Source organism: Corylus avellana, chromosome ca11, assembly GCF_901000735.1.
Source record: "Corylus avellana chromosome ca11, CavTom2PMs-1.0".
Lineage (NCBI taxonomy): Eukaryota > Viridiplantae > Streptophyta > Magnoliopsida > Fagales > Betulaceae > Corylus > Corylus avellana.
Genome location: NC_081551.1, coordinates 8465885 through 8487611, shown reverse-complemented (window position 1 = coordinate 8487611; position 21727 = coordinate 8465885).

Sequence of the window (21727 nt, the reverse complement as noted above, 5' to 3'; positions counted from 1 at the left end):
TTGAGGTTCGATAGCTGCCCTTTCCTCCTGGTTCTCCCTAGATGCTTCCCAAACTTTCCATTGGGCAGCTACTTCTTCGGCCAGTACCCTTGGATGTTTAAATGAGCCCCCATGAGTTGCTTCATTTCTTCTATACCATATAGCCCGCGCAGTAGCTGCAAAGATTCCCAATTCCTCCATGCTGCATCTATGAGACTGAAACTCAAATATTTCCATGAACCCCTCCTCCTTGCACACACTTTTCTGCAGGGATCGAACACTTATACTCCACACGTCTTGAGCTGCTGGGCAGTGCCAGAGTGCGTGAGCAGTTGTTTCCACTTCATTTGTGCAAAAAATGCAATTTGCCTCCTTTATCACCCCTCTGTTTTTGAGGTTTGCTTTTGTAGGTAGAATATTACAGCACGCCCTCCAAATAAACATCTTTGTGGCATTAGGCACCCTCATTTCCCATAGAGTCTTCCAAATAGCCTTACTTCCTGCTTGTTTTGAACCTTCACCATAAGTTTCAGCCTTTCGTTCGAGCTCCAAGTGATAAGCACTTCTAACGGAAAATTCTCCCGACTTCGTGAACTTCCAAATCATCGCATCTTGCTTATTATATCTGCTCAGTGGAAGCCCGCAGATTGCATCAGCTTCATCCTCCCAAAAGATCTCCCGAATTAGTGGGATATTCCACCTTGTTGGTTGGGTTTCAATCAAATCACAAACCTTAGCATCTCTTTGTAGAATTCGGCATGGAGATTGAATGGTATAAGAGGATGGATTTGGGATCCATTTATCCCCCCAAATTGACACTGAATTACCATTTCCAATGCGCCAAATCAGCCCAGCAAAAAATAGCTCCTTTGCCGAAAGAATGCTTCTCCAAGCCAATGACGGTCTACTCCCCACTTTCGCTTCCCGTAAGGAGCTTTTTGGAAAATATTTGGCCTTAAGGATTTTGGAAGCCAAACTGTCTGGTTGCTTGATTATTCGCCATAATTGTTTTGCAAGGAGTGCTTTATTGAATACATGAAGATCTCGGAACCCCAATCCCCCTTGAGACTTTGCACGCCCCATTTTTTCCCAACTCATCCAATGTATTTTTGTTTTCATTCGCCTTATTCCCCCACCAGAAATTCTGCATAATACCATTAATTTCTTTGCAAAGGACTTTTGGGAGTAAAAAGATACTCATACTATATGTGGGAATGGCTTGTGCCACAGCTTTTAATAAGACCTCTTTACCGGCTTGTGAGAGTAACTTCATCTTCCAATCCATGACCTTTTTCCGTACTCTTTCTGAGAGGTTCTGGAATTCTCTAGTTCGAGACTTCCCCACTAGAGCTGGGAGTCCCAAATATTTATCATACCTCTGTGTAACCGGCACCCCAGACAACCGAATGATTAGGTCTTTAACCTCACGTCTCGTGTTGCGGCTGAAAAATATCGACGTTTTGTCTCTATTCAACCGTTGGCCCGACGCTTTTTCATATGCTTCCAAAATTATTGTTAAACGTTGCCAATCCTGTGCTGTAGCTTTACAAAAAATAATACTATCGTCTGCAAAAAATAGATGGTTTAACCGCGGACCCCTTGGGGAAGTTGGAACTCCCCGGAGACTCCCAGTTTGTTCGGCATATAATAATTGGGAACTTAATGCCTCCGCACACATTATAAACAAATATGGAGAGATGGGATCCCCTTGCCTGATCCCTCTTGTAGGCTGGATCCTATATACCTTCAGGATTTCCGTTGATGATAATCGAGTACCATACTGAGGAAATACATTTCATAACTAGGCCAATCCACTTCGCACCAAAACCCAATTTTTCCATAACCCCTTCCACAAAACACCACTCCAGTGGGTCATAAGCCTTGCTCATATCCAGTTTTAATGCCATGTAACCGACTTTCCCTCACATCCGAGAATGCATGGAGTGCATAGTTTCATAGGCCGCCAACACGTTATCCGAGATGAGCCTTCCCGGGATAAAAGCGCTTTGGTTGGGAGAAATGATTTCATGGAGAATCACCTTCAATCTGTTTGCCATGGTCTTTGAAATAATTTTATAAATAACATTACAAAGACTAATAGGTCTAAATTCAGAAACCTTTGAGGGATTATTCTTTTTAGGAATCAATGCAATATGGGTAAAATTTAAATCATCACTAAAATTACCCGAATTGAAAAAATGTTTAACAATATTGCATACCTCCTCTCCAAAAATTGACCAATTGTCATGGTAAAAGCAAGCAGGCAATCCATCCGGTCCCGGGGCTTTTTGGCCACCCATTTGAGAGATGGCGTAGTAAATTTCCTCCACTGTGATTTCCCGCTCCAGCTGCTCATTCATGCTTGGAGTGATTCTCCTTTCCAACCCATCTAGGCATTCCCTTAGCCCATACGGGTTAGATGTAGAAAAGATATTCTGAAAATAATCCGTAAAGGCTCTATTGATACTTTCAGATGTTGAACATAAATTCCCAGCTTCATCTTCAATTTGTATAATATGATTCATCCGACGCCTTTGATTGACACTAGCATGGAAAAATTTTGTATTTTTATCTCCACTTTTTAGCCAGTGTTCTTTCGCCCGCTGCCTCCAATGCATCTCCTCTTTTTCAATAAGGTCATTAACCTCTTGCTGCAGTAATTTTATATTCCCCTCCTCCGGTCTAGAATCACCCATTTGTAGCAATTTTAATTGCTCGGTCTTCTGTTGAATTTGGGATTCGGCCTGCCCCTTCTCCTTAATTTGCCATCTTTTAATCACCTTTTTGCACCTCCCTACTTTTGCCGAGAAGGACATCCACGGATTTGAAGCCAATTCTTTCTCCCTCCATACTGATTTTATCAATTTATTGTGGCTGTCTATTTTCCCCCACCCAGCTGCATAGAAAAATCTCTTCTCAAACCTCCTTTGGTCACTCCTTACAATGCAAAGCTGAACATTAATTGGTGCATGGTCTGATGTACGATTGGCCAATACCTCCACCCCATAGTTTGGGTATGATGTCATCCAAGCTTGGTTTGCAATTGCTCTATCTAATCTCTCCATGATAAAATGCCCATCCTCCCTTTTGTTGCTCCAAGTAAACTTTGGGCCCACAAAACCCAAGTCATGGAGTTGACAACTATCCATAGCTTGTTGAAAATCCCTTATTTGCCATCTAGGCCGTTTGTTAGCACCATACTTCTCTTCATCGGCCAATATTTCATTGAAATCTCCTACACACATCCATGCACTAGAAGACAATGAATGGAGGTGCATAAGAAGATCCCATGATTCTTTTCTTTTTGCCACTTCGGGATGACCATAGAAGCACGTTAGAGTCCATTGTGCTATACCATCCACTCCTCTTATTTTAGCATTAATGTGGCGTCGACTGTAATTTTGAATCTCTACCAATTCATTATCATTCCAAAATAATGCTAATCCCCCACTCCTTCCCACACAATCAACCACAAAAACACTACTAAAGCCCAACTTGTACTTTACCCGTTCCACCCGAGACGCCATTAGTTTGGTCTCCATCAAGAAAACCAAACTGGGTTTCTTCTCCTTTACCAAGCGGCAAAGGTCACGAACTGTCCGGAGGTTCCCAAGCCCCCGACAGTTCCAACTAAGGATACTCATAGCTCTTGGCGGGGCTGTGCACCAGCCACCGCCAATCTAGACTCAGGAATCTTATTGCCTTCCATCACTCTCTTTCCTTTCTTTCGGACAACCACATTATTGTCTAAATGTGCTTTTCCAGCTACATTTCTTTTTCCCAGCACCGAACAAATTTCAGTTCGTTCATTTCTTTCTCCTTTCTTCTCACGGGCCCTTTTTTTCCAAGAGCGAATTGAGGCACCCCTTGTGTCTATTGGCCCATGTCCATTACTTAATGGGGGGTGATTGCAGTCCACATAAAGAGCCCGCCGAGGAAATTTTTAACATTAGTTCGGAGCAAAGGTTTGTTGTTCTCGTGTGTGTATTTGTGTTTTCAAAAACAATGGCTCTCAGGTGCACACATTATTGGCGTTGCATTTGTCTTCGCGATTGCGCCACCAACTTAAAATCGAGCAATAGTGTTGCACACACAAAGGCGGCAACATGCTCGCCAAGTGGCAAAAATGTCACGTGCAGCAAGCACAGTGGCAGCGCTACCCACATGCAGGGGCAATCGCCGCTAGAGTGTAGCTGCATAATCTTCAATGTAGCGGCAAAACCTCCCATGGATAGCCACAACAAGTAGTGGCCACATGTAATACCCCGACAAAAACACCCGTTTTAAAAGATTTATGATTTACTACAAAAAGGTTAATGTTTTCATAAAACAAGGTTTTATAAACCAAAAGACCAAAACCCTTTATTAGTAGCCCAACCTCCTAACCCTTTTTAAAACAAAACCCAAAACTACCCCCCGTCATTGACTAAACGTACGCTAGGGGACCAGCCGAACGTATGCACTTGACGTATAGTGTGAACGTACGCTAGAGGGACCACCACGGGTCTTCTTTGACTAGTCTTTTAGCCAGTGAGCAATACCCCAGAACATACGTCTGAACCCTTTTATTCAATGTGTAATGGTACTTGGACGTTCACCCCAATAGTACACGAATGTTATTTGACACTCTGAAAAGCAATTTTAACCTATTCAGCACCTTTTCAGAACAAGGCACGCCCCAAGCCCCTATATAAACTACATCCTTCGACCTTCAGCCTCCTCTAACTTCATAAAACCCTAATACTATTGTGAGGAGTGCTTTGGAGAGAGAAGGACAAGACCTTGGTGCCTTGTCATCCTCTAAAGGTAACCGCTTGCTCATTTTCATAAGCCTTCATGTTGCTCTTATTGTTCTTCATAATTATTTTAAGTTTTAAAGATGCTTTGACAAGTTCTTGCACCTATTTTCTTACAAAGAAAAAAAAAAGTTTTAAAGAGCTTTAAATCGCCTTTTTATTGCTTTGAGTTGCATGATGTGTACCTTGCATGTGTCTACTTAATAGCCTAGGATAAGATATATCAACCCTTAGTTTTAGATAGAAGCCTCAAAACATAGTTTGGAGCTTTTGGACGAGAGTCTTAACTCAATGGCCGAACATTCGCTCTCGAACCCAAGCGTTCACTCAGGGAGAAGGGCATTCGCCCCTTAGCTCCAAATGTGTATTATTAGGGTTTAACGACCCCTTTTTCGTTAGATAGGACCTAATACGTTACTCGTAGAAGTTCTCTAGTACTACACATAACGATGTGTCATATTTCATTATAGCAGGGACTTGTAATGTCAGAAGACTTAAGCGAGCGCACAAGGTAAGTAAGCACTTACGACCATTTTCCTTAAAAACGTGCGATATGTCAATTGATTGAGCATGCGTATGATATGAACATATCTATGTTTTCGTACAACTTGGTAATTGTTTTAATAACTGGTTGATAAGGTGCATCATATGATATGGTACACCGGTACGTGCGGTATAATGGTCATGGGCTTACTATATAGATTTGATTCTATGGTCAAACATGTATGGATGTGATATATGGGCCTTGGATCTAGTGGTTATTTTGTCACTGTTAAGTGCCAAAATATTCATATTTTAACCCTTAAACTTATGTGTGTTAATTCTTTAGTATGGTTAGTTTATGCTATTTTAGTTCCTTTATGTGTTTTTCATGCTTTTGTAGGCTTTTGGAAGAAATTGAAGTAAATCTAGAAGATTTGGGGTTCAAAGAGAGAATTTGAAAAAAGTTAGAGTTCCTAGCAGTGCGATCGATCGCAGAGGACTTACGCTCGAGCGCACTACCAGAGAAGACAAGTAACGAGTGTAGCCATGTGCGATCGTGCGCAGACCAGAAGAGTCTCGATCGCAGACGTGTGATCGAGCGCACACGGGTTGCGATCGAGGGCACTCGTGCGTTGGAGACACATCAAAGGCAGCCAAGCTCTCCCTTTCCTTCCAAATTAGGGTTTTTCTTGTCCTTGTTGTACAAGGACTTAAACCTACGATTGTATTAGGGTTTCTGGGTTTACTTGGGACTCTAAGATTCCTTTAAGCCTATAAATAGACCTCTTAGCTTCTAGGAAAAAGTGTGAAGAAAGAGGCACAAGTTCTGGAAAGGAACTAAAGGCTAGATCAAGATGAGTTTGGGTTTTTCTTCTCTTCCACCTTTTATTTTGTTATATAGTTTATATTTTAATTGGGGCTAGATTAAAGCCCTAATCATGTCTATTTATGATTTCAATATTGGCGCCCTTGCTACAATTATATTTTGGTGTATTTAACTTGATTAATTCATGTTATCTTGAATTCCTCATATGTGTTTCCCTGATCAACATATGCATATGGTATGAACTAGTTAATTAAATCAATTTAGATGATCGAGTCCTGGGTTTAATAAGAGTAAGAAAAACAATTCACACTGGGTTCTTGGGTTAATCAACATGGAGAACCGGAAGTAAACACCCATGCCCTAGGCCTCATGTGTTTGTCGATTTCCACATATTTATGCTTTTTTAAAGAACAACTTAGTAGACACCCATGCTAAATCTTTTAAGAAGCAAAATAATTAGAGTAGACACCCATGCCTAATTCGTTACTTAGGAAAATCAATAGCCTAAGGAGTAGACACCCATACCCTTAGGTTGGAAAATATTAAATATACTGGTATGATTAGCGCATTGGCATATTGTTATCTTAACTAGTTTGATTAGTGGTAGATATCAAAACCCTAATCCTTTTTAGTTTTAGTTTATCTTTTATTTTATTATATTAAATTCAATCAGGACAATTGAATTTTATTTGTTTAATTAAATAGGAAATTACTTCTAAACATAATTTACCAATCCTCATGGAAATCATCTCGTATTTGCCTACTATACTATCGTTTGATCTTGTATACTTGCGAGTAAAATATACCAAGTATTTGCCTATTAATTTAGGTGGGTATTTGGCACAACAAGTTTTTGGCGCCGTTGCCGGGGATTGCAACAAATTTTGGGGGCCTTACACCACAACAATGTGCACACTAGCAACAACGCTACTGCAATGTGCTTGCAACACCACTACACAATAGCTTTGTTCACAGTGGTGCTCATTACAACATCGTCGTAAGAAGTGCACGGAATTTGTACATTGGCTCGTGGTCGTCACTTCATGGTAGAGGAGCGACAGATCTATGTAGCTCAACTATGGAGGTAGAGCATATCTATGTCACCACACAAAGGTGGAGCAATGGCTCTATATGGGGTGGCGCAATGGATTGTTGCTACATCGAGAGTAACTTTTTCAACATTACTTTCCACTTAAGGCAATGTCTTTTTTGCAAGGTTGCTGGTTACAACCCGCTCTTTGGTCGAGCGCTCGTTCCCTAAGGCGAGCATTCGTCCAGGAGCTATGGTTTTGGACAGAAATCCCTAAAATGCTCTTAGGCTTCTATCTAAGGCTATGGGTTGGTGGCTCCTCCCTTAGGTTTAAAACAAACACATCAGCCACTAGGTAATACGACTAAAGAGAATCAAAGAAAAAGTGTTTTAAAGCCTTTTTAAACATTCATGGTATTGTTAAGAAATAAGCACATCCAAGTACAAAACATGCAAATTTTAAAGAGAACAAGAACAAGGGTGGGTTGAAAACCTTTCAAAATCATTCTTTCCTTTCATAAGAAAACTGAGTATAAGGACTCGTCATAGTAATTATGACATTAAGAGAGTAGTTGCAACATTTAGAAAACATAAAAGAAGGATCAAGAAGTCACCTTAGAAGATAGCTAGCTCCACACCTCCTCCTTCTCCAAGAACACTCACAAATCTCACCACTCTAAAAAATCAACCCAGTAGCATTTCCTAGAGCTCAAAGGGCAGAATGGCTGGCAAAGGGCGTGGGAAGAGGGTATTTATAGGGTAGAAAGGCTATGAGCTTTGCAGGAAAAGTTCTGGAAAGGTGCAAGCACTCATGTACTATTCACTACGGGTTAAAAATGCTTTTCAGGCGTGTGATTTGGGTATTGTCCAACAATTTAATAAATAGTCAACGAGTGCTCGCGTACTGTTCATGTGAGCACTCGTGTACTGTTCACAAAAGATAAAAAATGCTCAAATTGTACAATTGGGTTTTGCACAAGGGGTAATACACTATTTACACGAGCGCTTGTTTGGTCCCATGGACAAGCGCTCGTTCAGTGAGGGTATTTTGGGCTTTTTCTTGGTAAGAGGGTTTAAGGACTTGGGTTAGTCAAAGAAGGTTTAGGCCACGTGTTTTAAAGAATTATTGACCGATTAAGAAATCTTTAATACTTTTAAAAAGTGACGATTTATCGGGGTATTACATTAGGAGTGGATTTGCCACCGTTAGCTTGTTGTTTGGAGGATGGTTTGGGCATCTTAAAGTTTTGTTTTTGTTGATTATTTTTCTTTAGTTTTTTAGAATTTTTATTTTTTTAAATTTTTAGGGTTCAATTTTTTTTTTAGTACATATGGTTAGGTCCGAGATCAAATGGCTACCTCAGTTTCAAAAAGTGTCACAACAAAGTCAGAATCTCGATTTAGAGGGGTTAAGATTAAAAAAATAAAGTTGAACAAATATTGACTGAAAATATTAAAGAATATAACTAATGAAATAAATAAACAATTTAACAAAATTTAATTATTTTTTAAAAACATATAAATGTAACTTACAGTTTATTTTGTCATACCTAGTGCTAATTTATTCAATTATCCTATTGTGAGCTTGGTTATGTACACTATTTTTATCTCTCACATGACTTTGTAATTTCTCTTTCTTTTTTCAATTTTTAAACCCTTCATTAATAACAAATGAGTCTCATTCTGCTTGATTTGTCAACTAACAACAATTAGAGAGATAAGAAATGCAAGAAGCTTGATAAGACCATTGTAAAAAACAGAAGAACCTAGCAGCTAGCAAAGAAGTTCCTTTTAGACAAAAAGGACAAAGAATAAAATTAAAGGCTATATGCCTTAGCCTTGTCCTTTTAACTTAAAAGTCATACAGCTTATAAATCTTAATTAAGAAGACTAAGGTTAGAGTTGTAAGCACTTACGTTAATTATTTATTATTTATTTTTTTAATTTATTATTATTATTATTTTTGTCTTCCAAGTTCTAACTCTACACTTTTATAAATGAGTGCTTGCAAACCTTTGAGATATGTCACACCTTGAGACTGTATCTAGAATGAAAGATTTGGTCACCTTAATTAATTTAGTTTCATTCCCAGTAGCTTATTATGATTTGACTTCTAATTAGTTTGATGTGACATCTTTGAGGTCCATGGTAAGTGTGGTACAACTTTTAATTAGAACTTAGACACAATGTTTTGGTTGAAGTCGTCTTCTTCCTTGCTCTTTAACTCTAAAGCTCTGACACTCTAAAATGCAGACAATGTTTTAATGAGAAAATAAAATATAGAGATGTCACCTACTATTTGAATCCCGATCCTAGACTTCTCATGAAATTTTTTTGCCTCCTAATGAATGGCTGAGAGTGGGCAACCAAGGGCGGACAAAAACTTCTACATGGGGTAAAAAAAATTGGGGGCTGAGAGGGGCATTGACCCCCCTCCCCCTGCCTCGACAAGTGGTTCTTATTATAAACTTAAATACCGACTTATACATTTCGTCTAAGTTTTTTAAAAAATTGGACGGAAGCTTCGAGTCGGCATTTAGGTTTACAATATGTACCGCCAGTAACACCTTTTGAAACTAAGGTAGCAATTTGATTTCGGCCCTAACTACATGGACTAAAAAAGTATTAAACCTTAATAAGAGGGTCAAATAACTTTGGCTCCTTTGTGGTTAACGACTTTATTTTTACTCACTTGAGTTTCAATTCGTATCACAAATGGTACCCTGCTTATTGATTAAAACAGAGTTAGCACTTTCGTCCAAAAAATTGTTGGAAGTCCATGTCAGCTCGATAAAAAGCTGACACGTGGAAAGGTGTAGTATTAAAAATTTTAAAAATATAAAATATCTAATAACTAAGAGCATTCACATTGACCTCCACAAATTAGTTTTTTTTTTTTTTTTTGGCTATTTTAACTATTAATATAACAAAAAATTGCTCCAGATCCGGCTCAATAAAATGACTAAGGATTTGTTGAGCTGCTATAGTGCTCAGCAAATTTGCTAAGCACTATACCTAAACAAATCCTTATTTATATTAATAATAAAAGTAATCTTGCTCTCTCTCTTCTTTGGGAATAGGAAAAGTAGATAAATAAATAATATTTTAAGTTAAAAAGTGAAAGTGAATAGCTAAAATGTTGAGTCGGATGTAAGTGATTTGAAAAAGTAGATCGTTAAAATAGAAAAATGTGTTTTTTAGCTAAATTTTAGCCAAATATTATTGACCCGGATGTAAGTGCTCTAATAACTAAAAAATTCAAACAATAAAAAAAAAAAAAAAACAAGGGGTGACTCTTTGGGCAAAAAAGAGGTGGCCATTCTTTTAGCCAACAAGGGGGTGGCTGAACCACCCCCAAAGGCCTTGTGGGTGGTTCGGCCACCCCAAAATGGTTTTCCACAGGCCTTGAGGCATCCCCTGTGATGCCCCAAGTTTCCAAGAGTTAGTTATCACAAAATCAACCATTACACTTAAGCTTAGAAAACCCTTTTTGCAAACCCCAAGGGTGTGCCTTAACCTTAAACCAAGCTTTCACTTGAATTTAGCCCTAAAAACCCAAATCAAGCTCTTTGGCCGAACGTTCGGCAGGGAACCACACCTGTAATACCTCGATGAATCACCAGTTTTAAAAGACTAATGATTTACTAAATAGTAACAAAACATTTTATAAAACATGGTCTTATAAACCAAAACCTGAACCCCTTATGAGTGACCACAAATCCATTGAGATTTTCCAAAAAACCCAAGACCATACTCTCTGACCGAACGTTCACCCTTAACCTAAGTACAAGCGTTTTCTTGGGGGACCACCACGAGCGTTCGTTGACTAGTCTTTGAGCCATTGGGTAATACCCAAGCGTACGCCTGAACCCTTTGGTCTATTGTGTAATAGTACCCAAACGTTCGCCTTATAGTACCCGAACGTTCGCTGACACTCTGAAAAGTAATTTTAATCCATTCTCCACCTTTTTAGAGGAGAGCATGCTCTAAGCCTGTGACATCCTATAAATTTTGTAGATTAAAATAAAATTATAAAGCATTTTTTTAATATATATATATATAGTTGTTGTATTTAATTCATATACTCATATATAGAAAAGCCATTAGAATAGAACTCTAGGTGAGTTTTTATCCAATTAAATATCATGTAGATCTCCTAGAATATAGGAAGAGATTTTATCTCTTCTTAACTAAACGTGGTACGTGATAGGTGCATATATATATAAAAGATGACTCATTTAGTTAGGAGAGTATTAGTGAGATTATTAGCCTATTAGATACTTGGGAGTCTTATAGATTTTAGGACGATTTATTGCTTAATAATAATAATAATAATTAGAAAAAAAAATAAAGAAAAAAAAAATAAAGAGATGTAGCCTCCAAGCCAATTTTATCAACGTTGTCTTACTTTTTTTTTTTTTTTTCATTTGCCATTTGTTTTCATGCATAAGATGAAGCCTCCACATAATGGACATTTGTCCTCTTGCATGATTTTCCCCATAGCCATTTGACACATGTCCTTTAGCTTAATTTTTTGTTTTATTATATCTCTCTCTCAACTCTCCTTGATATACTATAAATACCCCATAGGGCCTTCTTTTCTCCTCACGACCACACAGTAGCGAAAACAGGAGGTTATTTCAAGTTTTTTCTCTTCTTGCAACCTTATTTCTAGCACAGTAGCGGTAGTGCCCCCCAAGATGCTTGCTTTCTTGTCCATGTTCACGAATTTAGTGTCTTGAAGCTATAATTCTTGTTTTCTATTTCTGGGTATTGGTTAGCTACCGGAGATCTATCCCATTTTTCCTGGAATTTGACTATTTAGTATAATTGATTGACTGGTAGAGAAAACTTGTGGTGGTGGTGGGATTTGAAAAGTCTTCGTTTTGTTCATAGAATTTGGGGAGAAGTAAGAAATGAGTGTTTAATTTTATTATTGCTTCCTGGGCTTGTAAAGTTTGATTGGACTAAATCATGGGTATTTTAGGATTCTTGTATGGGTGGCTACTTAAGGAGTTTGACTCTTATTATTGAAATGTTAGTTCTGAAGGTTTTATAGAGATTATATATATTTTGTTTAGACAGATTTTTTCATATAAGTCAGTATAATGTTTTTGTGATTAGATATTATACATCCATAATAATGATAATAATAATAATAAATTTTTTATCTTATTGGATAAATGATTAGCACCTCACACACACACACACACACACATATATATATATATATATATATATGGAATATGACCTTATATGCTTACACATGGGGTCCGTGCAAACACACACACACACACACATATATATGGATATTTTATTTAAAATTTTGACTAAAACTTTAATATACTCTTCTAAGTTCATCTTTACAATTTATTTAGGTGAAAGGACGACTCGACTCAACCCAACGTCAAATCTAAGTAAGGGGACAAAACACCAAAAACCCCAACAAATTTTATTATAAATCTTTGAAAAATGTTGGGGATTTTATAAAGAATTCACTTACATGATTTTCAATTGCACTTCCTTTCATATTTTAATGCCAAGTTTTATTCAATCATATGTCATTGTTTAAGAATTTTATATATTACAGTTACCATATTTCAAGATTTATGCATGACTGCAATTATAAATGAAAAGAGCTCTCAAAGTTCATGGCATAGCATATAGTTACAGATGAGCTTACAGATCATATAAAATGTTATATGTGCATTTATGGCTATAAATGTTTAACTCGAGACACGATTATAGTGATGATCGGTACCACATAGGATAGAATGACAAGCACACCGAAAGACGGTTACGAGAAGGTGTGTGCTACCGGCCAGGTGGCCTTCACCTAGGGAAGTTCCAAACCTGGTAGCTCTCCCCTGTGACGACGGGATGAGCATATAAGTCCTTCGGGACAAGCCAACGTGCGCCGCTCACGGTAAATTTGTGATATCGGGTCAAAAGGGTAAAACAGTAGTTTTGAAATAAAAGTAAAAGGAAGTGCTTGTATATTTTATAAGTTACTTGCTATTCTTGTATTAATTGTCAATTATTTTATTATTTATGCATAACTGAATTATAGTATAAAATCTGCATAGCATGTTTTATAGCATCTTGGTGCTGTGGCTACTTACTGAGTTGTCGAACTCACCCCTTTTCCCTTTAAATTTTTCAAATGCCGTTATACATAATAGTGTTGAGAATGGGGCTTCCCATAGGTGTCCTTATTCTTGAGGACCCGATTATATGGCCTTATGCTTGGAACACATGGACCTACTACTTTGCGGAGCCGTATGAGTTTTAGAGCTTGGGATTCCAATGGGTTGCAAGAATCAAGCCATTGTTGTGCAGACTTTTGTTTTTTTGTAGACTGCACAATTTTTGTTATGTGTATATAGGAGAACACTTGACGCATGGGGAGGCTATAACCTCCCTATAGTAGTTGCTTTTGATTATGCCTCATAACAGGGCTTGAAATGTTTGTTTTTTTTGGATTCCTAGCTCATATGTTAACAAGATCTTGTAAATGTTCATATTAAAACACTAGTTCTATATAACTTTTGACTTCCTATCTTTCTTTAGTTTAGTCTTAATGTAATGATATCTGATAATTATATTTCTTAATTATTGTGTTTTCCCTTTTAAGTTCACGTTCCCCTATTCTCCTTAATCGGGGGCGTGACAAAGCCCCTATATAAACCCCTTCCTTTGACCCTCAGCCCCTCCTCACACTAGAGAACCCTAACCCTAGAGTGATGAGTGATTTTGAAGGAGAATAAGGAAGCCTTAGCGGTTTCGCTATCTTCTAAGGTATTTTCTTTCCCATTCCAATAGCCTTAATATTGTTCTTGTTGTTTTCTTAAGTATTACAAATTTTAAAGATGCCTTGACAAGTTCTTGTACCCATTTTTCTTACAAATACCAAGAATATTTTAAAGAGTTTTCAATCTGCCTTCGATTTCTTTGAGTTTGTATGTTAGCCTGTTTTATTACTTTGCATGTGTCCATTAGGAGCCTAGGATGAGATGAACCACAACCTAGAAGCATAGGACCATATTTGGGCTTTTGGCTGAGAGTTTTTACTCTTTGGCTAAATGTTCGCCCACAGGGCCGAGCGTTCACCCAGAGAGCAGGACACACGCCCAGAAACCCACATGTGCGAGTTTAGGGTTTTGACGACCCCTTTCGTTAGATAGAACTTATTGTGTCTCTCGAGGAGTTCTCTAGTGCTACATATAACGATGTGTCGTATTTCATTATAGTAGGGATTTGTGATGTCAGAGGACTCAAGCGTGTGCACGAGGTAAGTATGACATGCTACATCGGTATGTGCGGGATATTGGACATGGGCTTACTATATAAACTTGATTCTATGGTAAAACTATGTATGGATGTGATATAAGAGCCTTGGATCCAATCGTTGTTTCATGACCAGCTAAACCTTAATTGGTGGGTCACTATAGGATGTACATTATTAGTAACATGAGCCACCTGCGATCAGTCTCGGTCGGGTTGCTAGTGTTATGGACAGTAGCATACAATGGTCGGGGCACCGACATTGTATTATAAGTCCCTCGGGACAGCGCCAACCCTACTGAGAAGGGGTAGTATCTCGGGTAGACCATATATGATAATTATGAAAGTATTAAAGCATTAGTTTCCTACATTAAAATACTTAGTCGATTGCCGCTGAAAGTACACCACTCTCTTTCAACAAAAAGATATTTTCCTAATGTATTAACATAGACAACACCTTTTTCAAATCTTTATCAAACTGCATGTTTATTTCTGCTCACTAACAACTGGCTCATGTCGTACCCAACTGTGATGTTTACTTACTAAGTCGTTAGACTTATGCAGTTATTACATCTTTTAGAAAGCCGCTTTCTAGGAAGAGAGAAGTTGTGAGGTTGCCACTACACAATTGTTTAAGACAAAGATCTTCATGTTGTTACCAGGTTTGATCAGGTTATCATTCTTATTAGTTGCTCCATGTCTATGTTTCGAGTATAATATATGCTTCTTTTATGGTTATTAGATTTCTCAAATTTATTTCGCATTTTCATGCATTAACTCTAATCATGCATAGAGGAGCGGTTCCCTAGTTAGCTACTACTTAGCTATATTGGGGTAATTGCCAGTAACATTACTAGACTGGTCAAGGCCAGATTTGGTGGCGTTACAATACCAAACGTTCGACCATGTCCTTAGTGTGAACGTTTGGCAGGGGATCACAGCGAACGTTCGTTAACAAAAGTTTGATCCACTGGGTATTGACCGAACGTTCCACCTACAACCTTAGAACTACTAAGTAATAGTGCACCGAACGTTCGCCCATAGTATTGAATGTTCGGTGACAGTCTGAAAAGCATTTTTAACCTATTCTCCACCTCTGCATGAGGGGGGCATGCCTCCTCACCCCTATAAATACCCCATTTCGTCCCTCAGCCTCCCTTTACACTAGAAACCCTAACCCTAAAGTGAGAGGAGAGTTTCTAGAGAGGAAGAAGAAGATTTTGGGAGAAATTTTGATATCTTCAAGGTAACGCTTGAACTTCCACTAAGCTTTCATATTATCTTCCTATTACCTTTGTTGTCTTCAAGTTTTTAAAGGTATTATGACTTGTGTGCCATTTTTCCCTATTGGGAGAAAGAGTGATTTTTCAAACGTTTTATAAACGCTCATTTATTTATATGGTTTTCTTGGATGTCATGCTTCTCTATGTGTGTATGAACTTGTTTAGAGCCTAGGGTGTAGATTTTAGCATGGTGACCTGAGGATAGAAGCCCAAACTTGGCATTTTTTACTCTACTCAAACGTTCTCTAATTCTGGCCGAACGTTTGCCCCTTAGACAAAATGTTCGTCCAAAGTCCCGAATGCATAAAAGTAGGGTTTTCTAACCTTTTAGCTAGGCGTATTTAATTAGGACATTTTGTGTCTTTAATGAATCCTCTAGCACTACGTATAACAATAGCCATGTTTTGTTATAGCATGGATTCGGAATGTCGGATGACTTAAGAGCGTACGAGGTAAGTAAACATTTACGACTGCTTTCCTTAAAAACGTGCAATATGTCAGCTGACTAAGCATACGTATGATATGAGCATATTACTCTCTTTTCGTAACTTGGTAATTGTCTTAATAATTGGATTAATAAGATGCATCGTATGACATGGTACATTGGAACATGCGTTATAATGGTCATGGACATACTATATATACATGATTCTATGGTCAAATGTGTATAGATGTGTTATATGGGCCTTGAATGAAATGGTTGTTTCGTGACCAGTGCAGCCATAACTGGTGGGTCACTACATGACGTACATTATTAGTGGCATGGGTCACCCAAGGTCGGAATCGATCGGACTGCTAGTATATGGATGGTAGCGTTCAATGGCTGAGGCACTAGCATTGTATTATAGTCCCTCGGGATAGTGCCAACCCTGCTAAGAATGAGTAATATCTCGGGTATACCATACATGATAGTTATAACCTATTAAAACATTAATTTTTTATATTAAAATTCTTAAGCGATTGACTACTGGATTTTCACTTCTTTATTTCAAATAAAACGATACTTTTATGGTTTATTAACAGAGACAACATCGCTTTTAAATTCTTATCAAAACTGCATGTTTATTTCTGCTTATTAATAATTGTCTCATTTCATACCCAACTGTGATGTTTACTTACTAAGTCTTACGCAGTTATTACATCTTGTAGAATCTTTTTAGAAAGATGATAGTGGTGAGATTGCCACTTCAGGTTAATAAGATGAGACGGAGACCCACCTTGTTTAATCAGGTTTGATTAGATTATCTATATTTCAATTAGTAGCTCCACGCCTATGATCAAGGATAATGCAAGCTATTATTATAATTTTTAGATTCCTCATATTTATTTTACATTCCTATGCATTTATTCTGATTATGCTAAAATGAGCAATTCCCCAGTCAGCTACCAGTTAGTTAAATTGGGGTGATTCCAGTAACCCTACTAGACTGGTTAAAGCTAGATTTGGGGACGTTACAAGCCTGAGGGTGGCCGAACCACCCCCATGGCCTTTGTGGGTGGTTCAGCCACCCCCAAAAACCAAAACCTATATATATATATATATCCTCAACTCCCCCTTGGTATCAGAGCCATAAGAGTTGAGGATCCATATTTCCATTTGCTTAAAATCTTGCACTTTCTTTACCCCACACCTCTCTCTCTCAGTTATAAACCAACCACCCCGTTAGGTAACCTCAGTTGACCTTTAAGTCCCGTCTTTAGCGTGGGTTTTGGCGTCTTAGGGCATGGTGAAGGGTTAGTGTTGGCCAAGGGTATGTGTTGTAAGTTCTTAGAGAGTTGAGTCTATGACTAAAGAGAGTATTAAATTTTAGCTTTTGAAGATGGGGAGATCCAGTTCTTCTGTTAGCTTTAGGTCTTCCTTACCACTGGATGTAGTTAATATTGAACATTTTTCAATTGAAGATGATAATTCCTTTAATTTTGACAAATGGAATATCCCTAAACTTTCCACAAAGGAAGTTTACTCAACTTCTTGGTTAAAATCCACTTTTAATGCTGAATACTCTGTTAAAACTGTTGAACAAACATTTGCTATTTCCAGTAATAATGAAAAATTCCAATTGTTTAATAAAAAATTTGTTAATGATTCTCTTACTAAAGGATTTAAATTTCTACATATTGGATCAGTCCAAGTTGCTGTTAAACCTTTGACTAGATTATGCATTAATGATTCTGTTTTGTTATGTCTAGGTGATGCTCGATTTGTTAATTTTCAGATTAGTATTCTTGGCATGATACAATCTTCTCTGTTTAATGATCCTATTCATTTTGATACATTCCCTAAGTTAACTCTTGCTCTGAATGACATTCATATTCTTCAAGCTTTAACTTTAAATGTACTAACCTCTGGCTATGATATGGAAGAAGGTAGCAGACCTCTTGCATATCATCTACCGTATTTATTACAAGTTATTAAAAACCAATCTAAATCCTCAAGCTGTTATCAAGAATTCTAGTAATTCTACTGTGTTAATTCAAAGTTCTACTTGGGATGCTAACATACGAACTCCCAAAATGATCCGATGGGAAGAAATTGATCTTCCTAACGATTGGCTTTTGGAGAATGTATCTAAGCCTGCCAGAGTAGTAAATGATACCAGTAATCTTGATTACATCCAGCAGTATTTAGATGGATCCGTTAAAATCAATTTTTCAGATTTAAACCGTTCTAACAAAATTGAAAGACCATTATTGATCAATGAACGGAGAAATTATTTTGCTGGTTCAACCACCACAGAAGGACTCTGAAGAAGAGATCAAGCCGTTGACAAATTTCTTGTTCATTCTGATTTAAAATTAAAAGGTGTTTCTGATGATTCTCAAGCTTCCTTTGCTTTTTACACCACTAAGCAAACACCTCCTCCCACTCAAGTTGATGATGATGGAGGATCTCTTTCTTCTTCTGCCTCAGATTTTAACTCACCTCTTCCTCCTCCCCACTAATTAAATGTTCTTCATGCTTCTATTAAAGATTTCTTTTCCCAAATAGACTGGCCTGCTTTACAAAAAGATTTTTCTTCAAAAGAAAATCAACCATTAAGGCATGCTGGTTCTAATTTCTCTGAAAAAGAAAGATCTATTATCAAAATCCGTTGGACTGAAAAATGATTGAAGACCAAAAACATATTTTGTTTTTTAATTTTCTTCAAAACAATTACCCTAGCAACAATGTTTTAAATGTAGTTAAAAAATCTTTTGTTAAATAAAATAAAACTACAGTTAAAGCTTCTCATCCACCTTTTGAAAACTTATTAGTCCATACTTACAGAATTGATACTACTGTTAAAGCTTCTCCTTTTAAAATTCCTGATCCTGCTCATGATGAAGATAAAATCGCATTGAAGATAAAATCGATTTTCCCAATTTTTCAGGATTAAAAACTGACAAACCAATCATTTCTCTACCTGAAGAAAGGAAAAACCTCAAGCTGAGAACTACTAACCAAAAAAATGTTGAAAAAATTGACAAAATGTTGTCAGAATTAAAAACCAGTAAAGCCACCTCCTCTGGAAAAGCTTGTGTTATTCAAAAAAATCAATGAAACTTCTAATTCTGAAAATTCTGAATATTCCCAATGTCCTTCCGATTTCAACATTAGAATGATTGAGTAAAATTTTGAAAGAAATGATCCGAAGGAAAGACTCCAAAGAATTTTTGATAAAACCAAACCTGTCAATCTCACAAAAAATTGGTATTCAAAACCCACTCCTCCTGATTTACAATTTGAAGAGAGATTTTTTCAATCTCAATTTTCCGTTTCAGCAGATAAACTTTATGAAAGGAATATTGATGGCTTATCTGAACAATAAGTGTTAAATAAAATGAATCACATGTCTATGGTTGTTAATGCTTATGTTACTAATCACAATTTAACTCAATTAGAAATTGTTGATTTGCTTTCTACTGGTTTCTCTGGAACTCTTCGGAATTGGTGGGACAAACACCTTACTGAAGAATCTCAGGAAAGAATTATAAAAGCTGTAAAAAAAGATGAAGATGGTTTACCAATATTTGATGAACAACGAAGTGCTGGTGAACCTGATAGTGTTAAAGCATTAATCTATACTATCATTAAGCATTTCATTGGAACGCCATCTAACATTACTTCTTGCTTCTCTGATTTCTTGAATAATCTTCTTTGTCCTACTATGTCTGATTACAGATGGTATCAAGATGTTTTTCTTTCTCATGTTATGGTTAGAACTAATAGTCAGAAGCCTTATTGGAAAGAAAAATTTATTGATTGATTACCTTCACTATTTGCTCACAAAGTTAAAGATGAACTCATTAATTCTAATACTGGATTAATCGAATATGAAAACATAACTTATGGTGATTTGTTTTCTACCATTAAAAAATTTGGTATAAAATGTGCACTGATCAAAAAATGATAAGACAACAGTTGAAGAACACTAAGAAAGCTAAATATGAAATGGGTAATTTTTGCGAACAATTTGGGTTTCCTCCTATGGCTCACTCCCAGAGAAATAGAAAGAAACCCAATAGAGTGTTCAAGAAACAACCTGCTCCATATTACAATAGTTACAAGAAAAGAAAATTTAATAAACCAATTAAAAAATTTCCTGCAGCTAACAAATCCAAAAAGAATAAGTCAAAATTTGATAAATATTTTTCCAAAGGAAAATGCTTTAATTGTGGAAAATCAGGACATTTTGCTGACAAGTGCCTAAAACCACCCAAAAAATTAAAGAAAGAAATTAATGCTTTGAAAATTGATGACAATGAAAAAGAAAATCTTTTTAGAATCCTACAATCAATGAGTTCTTCTTATTCATCTGACTGTGATTTTTTAACAACCTCAAGTGACTCTGATTACCATTCTGCTAGTGAATTTTCTGATAATGATTTCAAAATTGGTTGTAATGATTCTTGCTGCAAAAATGTTAAAACTTGCAATGTTCTCACAAAAACTGAAGAACAAGAAAATTTGCTAATTACTTTAATTTCAAAAATTGAAAATCCTGAATTAAAAGAGGACTACCTTAAAAAACTCAAGAATACGATGATTAAAAATGCTAGTAAACCTAACAATACAAAAATCTCTCTTGATGAAACTTTAGAACGATTTTCTAAACAAAAATCCAAAGAAATTACTATCTCATATTTGCAGCAAGAGATTAGTAATATTAAGAAAGAAATTGCTGATTTAAAAAATGATTTGTTTACTGTTAAAACTAATAATAACGATTTAAAATAACAACTTTTAATACTAAAAATTCAAGATTGTTTCCAAGACAACAATTCTGATAATGATAAACAATCTGTGCACTCTGATGAAGCAGAATCTAGCAATAAAGTAATTTCCAATAAAGTCAAGATTATCAGTCTTATCAACAAGGTTGTTCCACCAAAATGGTATTCTAAAGTTCACATTGTCATTGCCCCTGATTATAAGATTGATGTTATTGCTTTGATTGATTCTGGTGCTGATTTGAATTGTATTCAGGAAGGGTTAGTACCTAGTAAATATTTTAAAAAATCCACTAAAAATTTAAATTCTGCTAGTGGAAGCCGTTTGCAAATCAAATATAAATTGACTCCTGCTGTTCTTGTTAAAAATATGTCTGAAAAGGTTATTCTTGGCCTTCCCTTCATTGCTATGCTTTATCCTTTCTCTGTTGATGAATCTGGTGTTTCAAATGTTAAAATGGGCATTGAAGTAAAATTCTATTTTGCTTCCAGATTTGAAATTGATGTTAGTCATTTGAACCTTATCTTTGCTAAAACCAGTCATTTAAATTTTTTGAAGCAAGAAGTCAAATACAAAAGAATTGCTGAACAACTTTCTGATAAATTGTTGCAATCTAAGATTGCATCCTTCAATACCCAGATCATAGATCTAGTTTGCTCTAAACTTCCTATGGCCTTTTGGCATAGAAAAAAACACATTGTTTCTTTACGTTATATTAAAATTTTTTTCTAAAAATAAAATTCCCACTAAAGCTAGGACTATTCAAATGAATACTGATACTTTAAATTTTTGTCAGAAGGAAATTGCTGATTTACTCGTTAAAGGAATCATTCG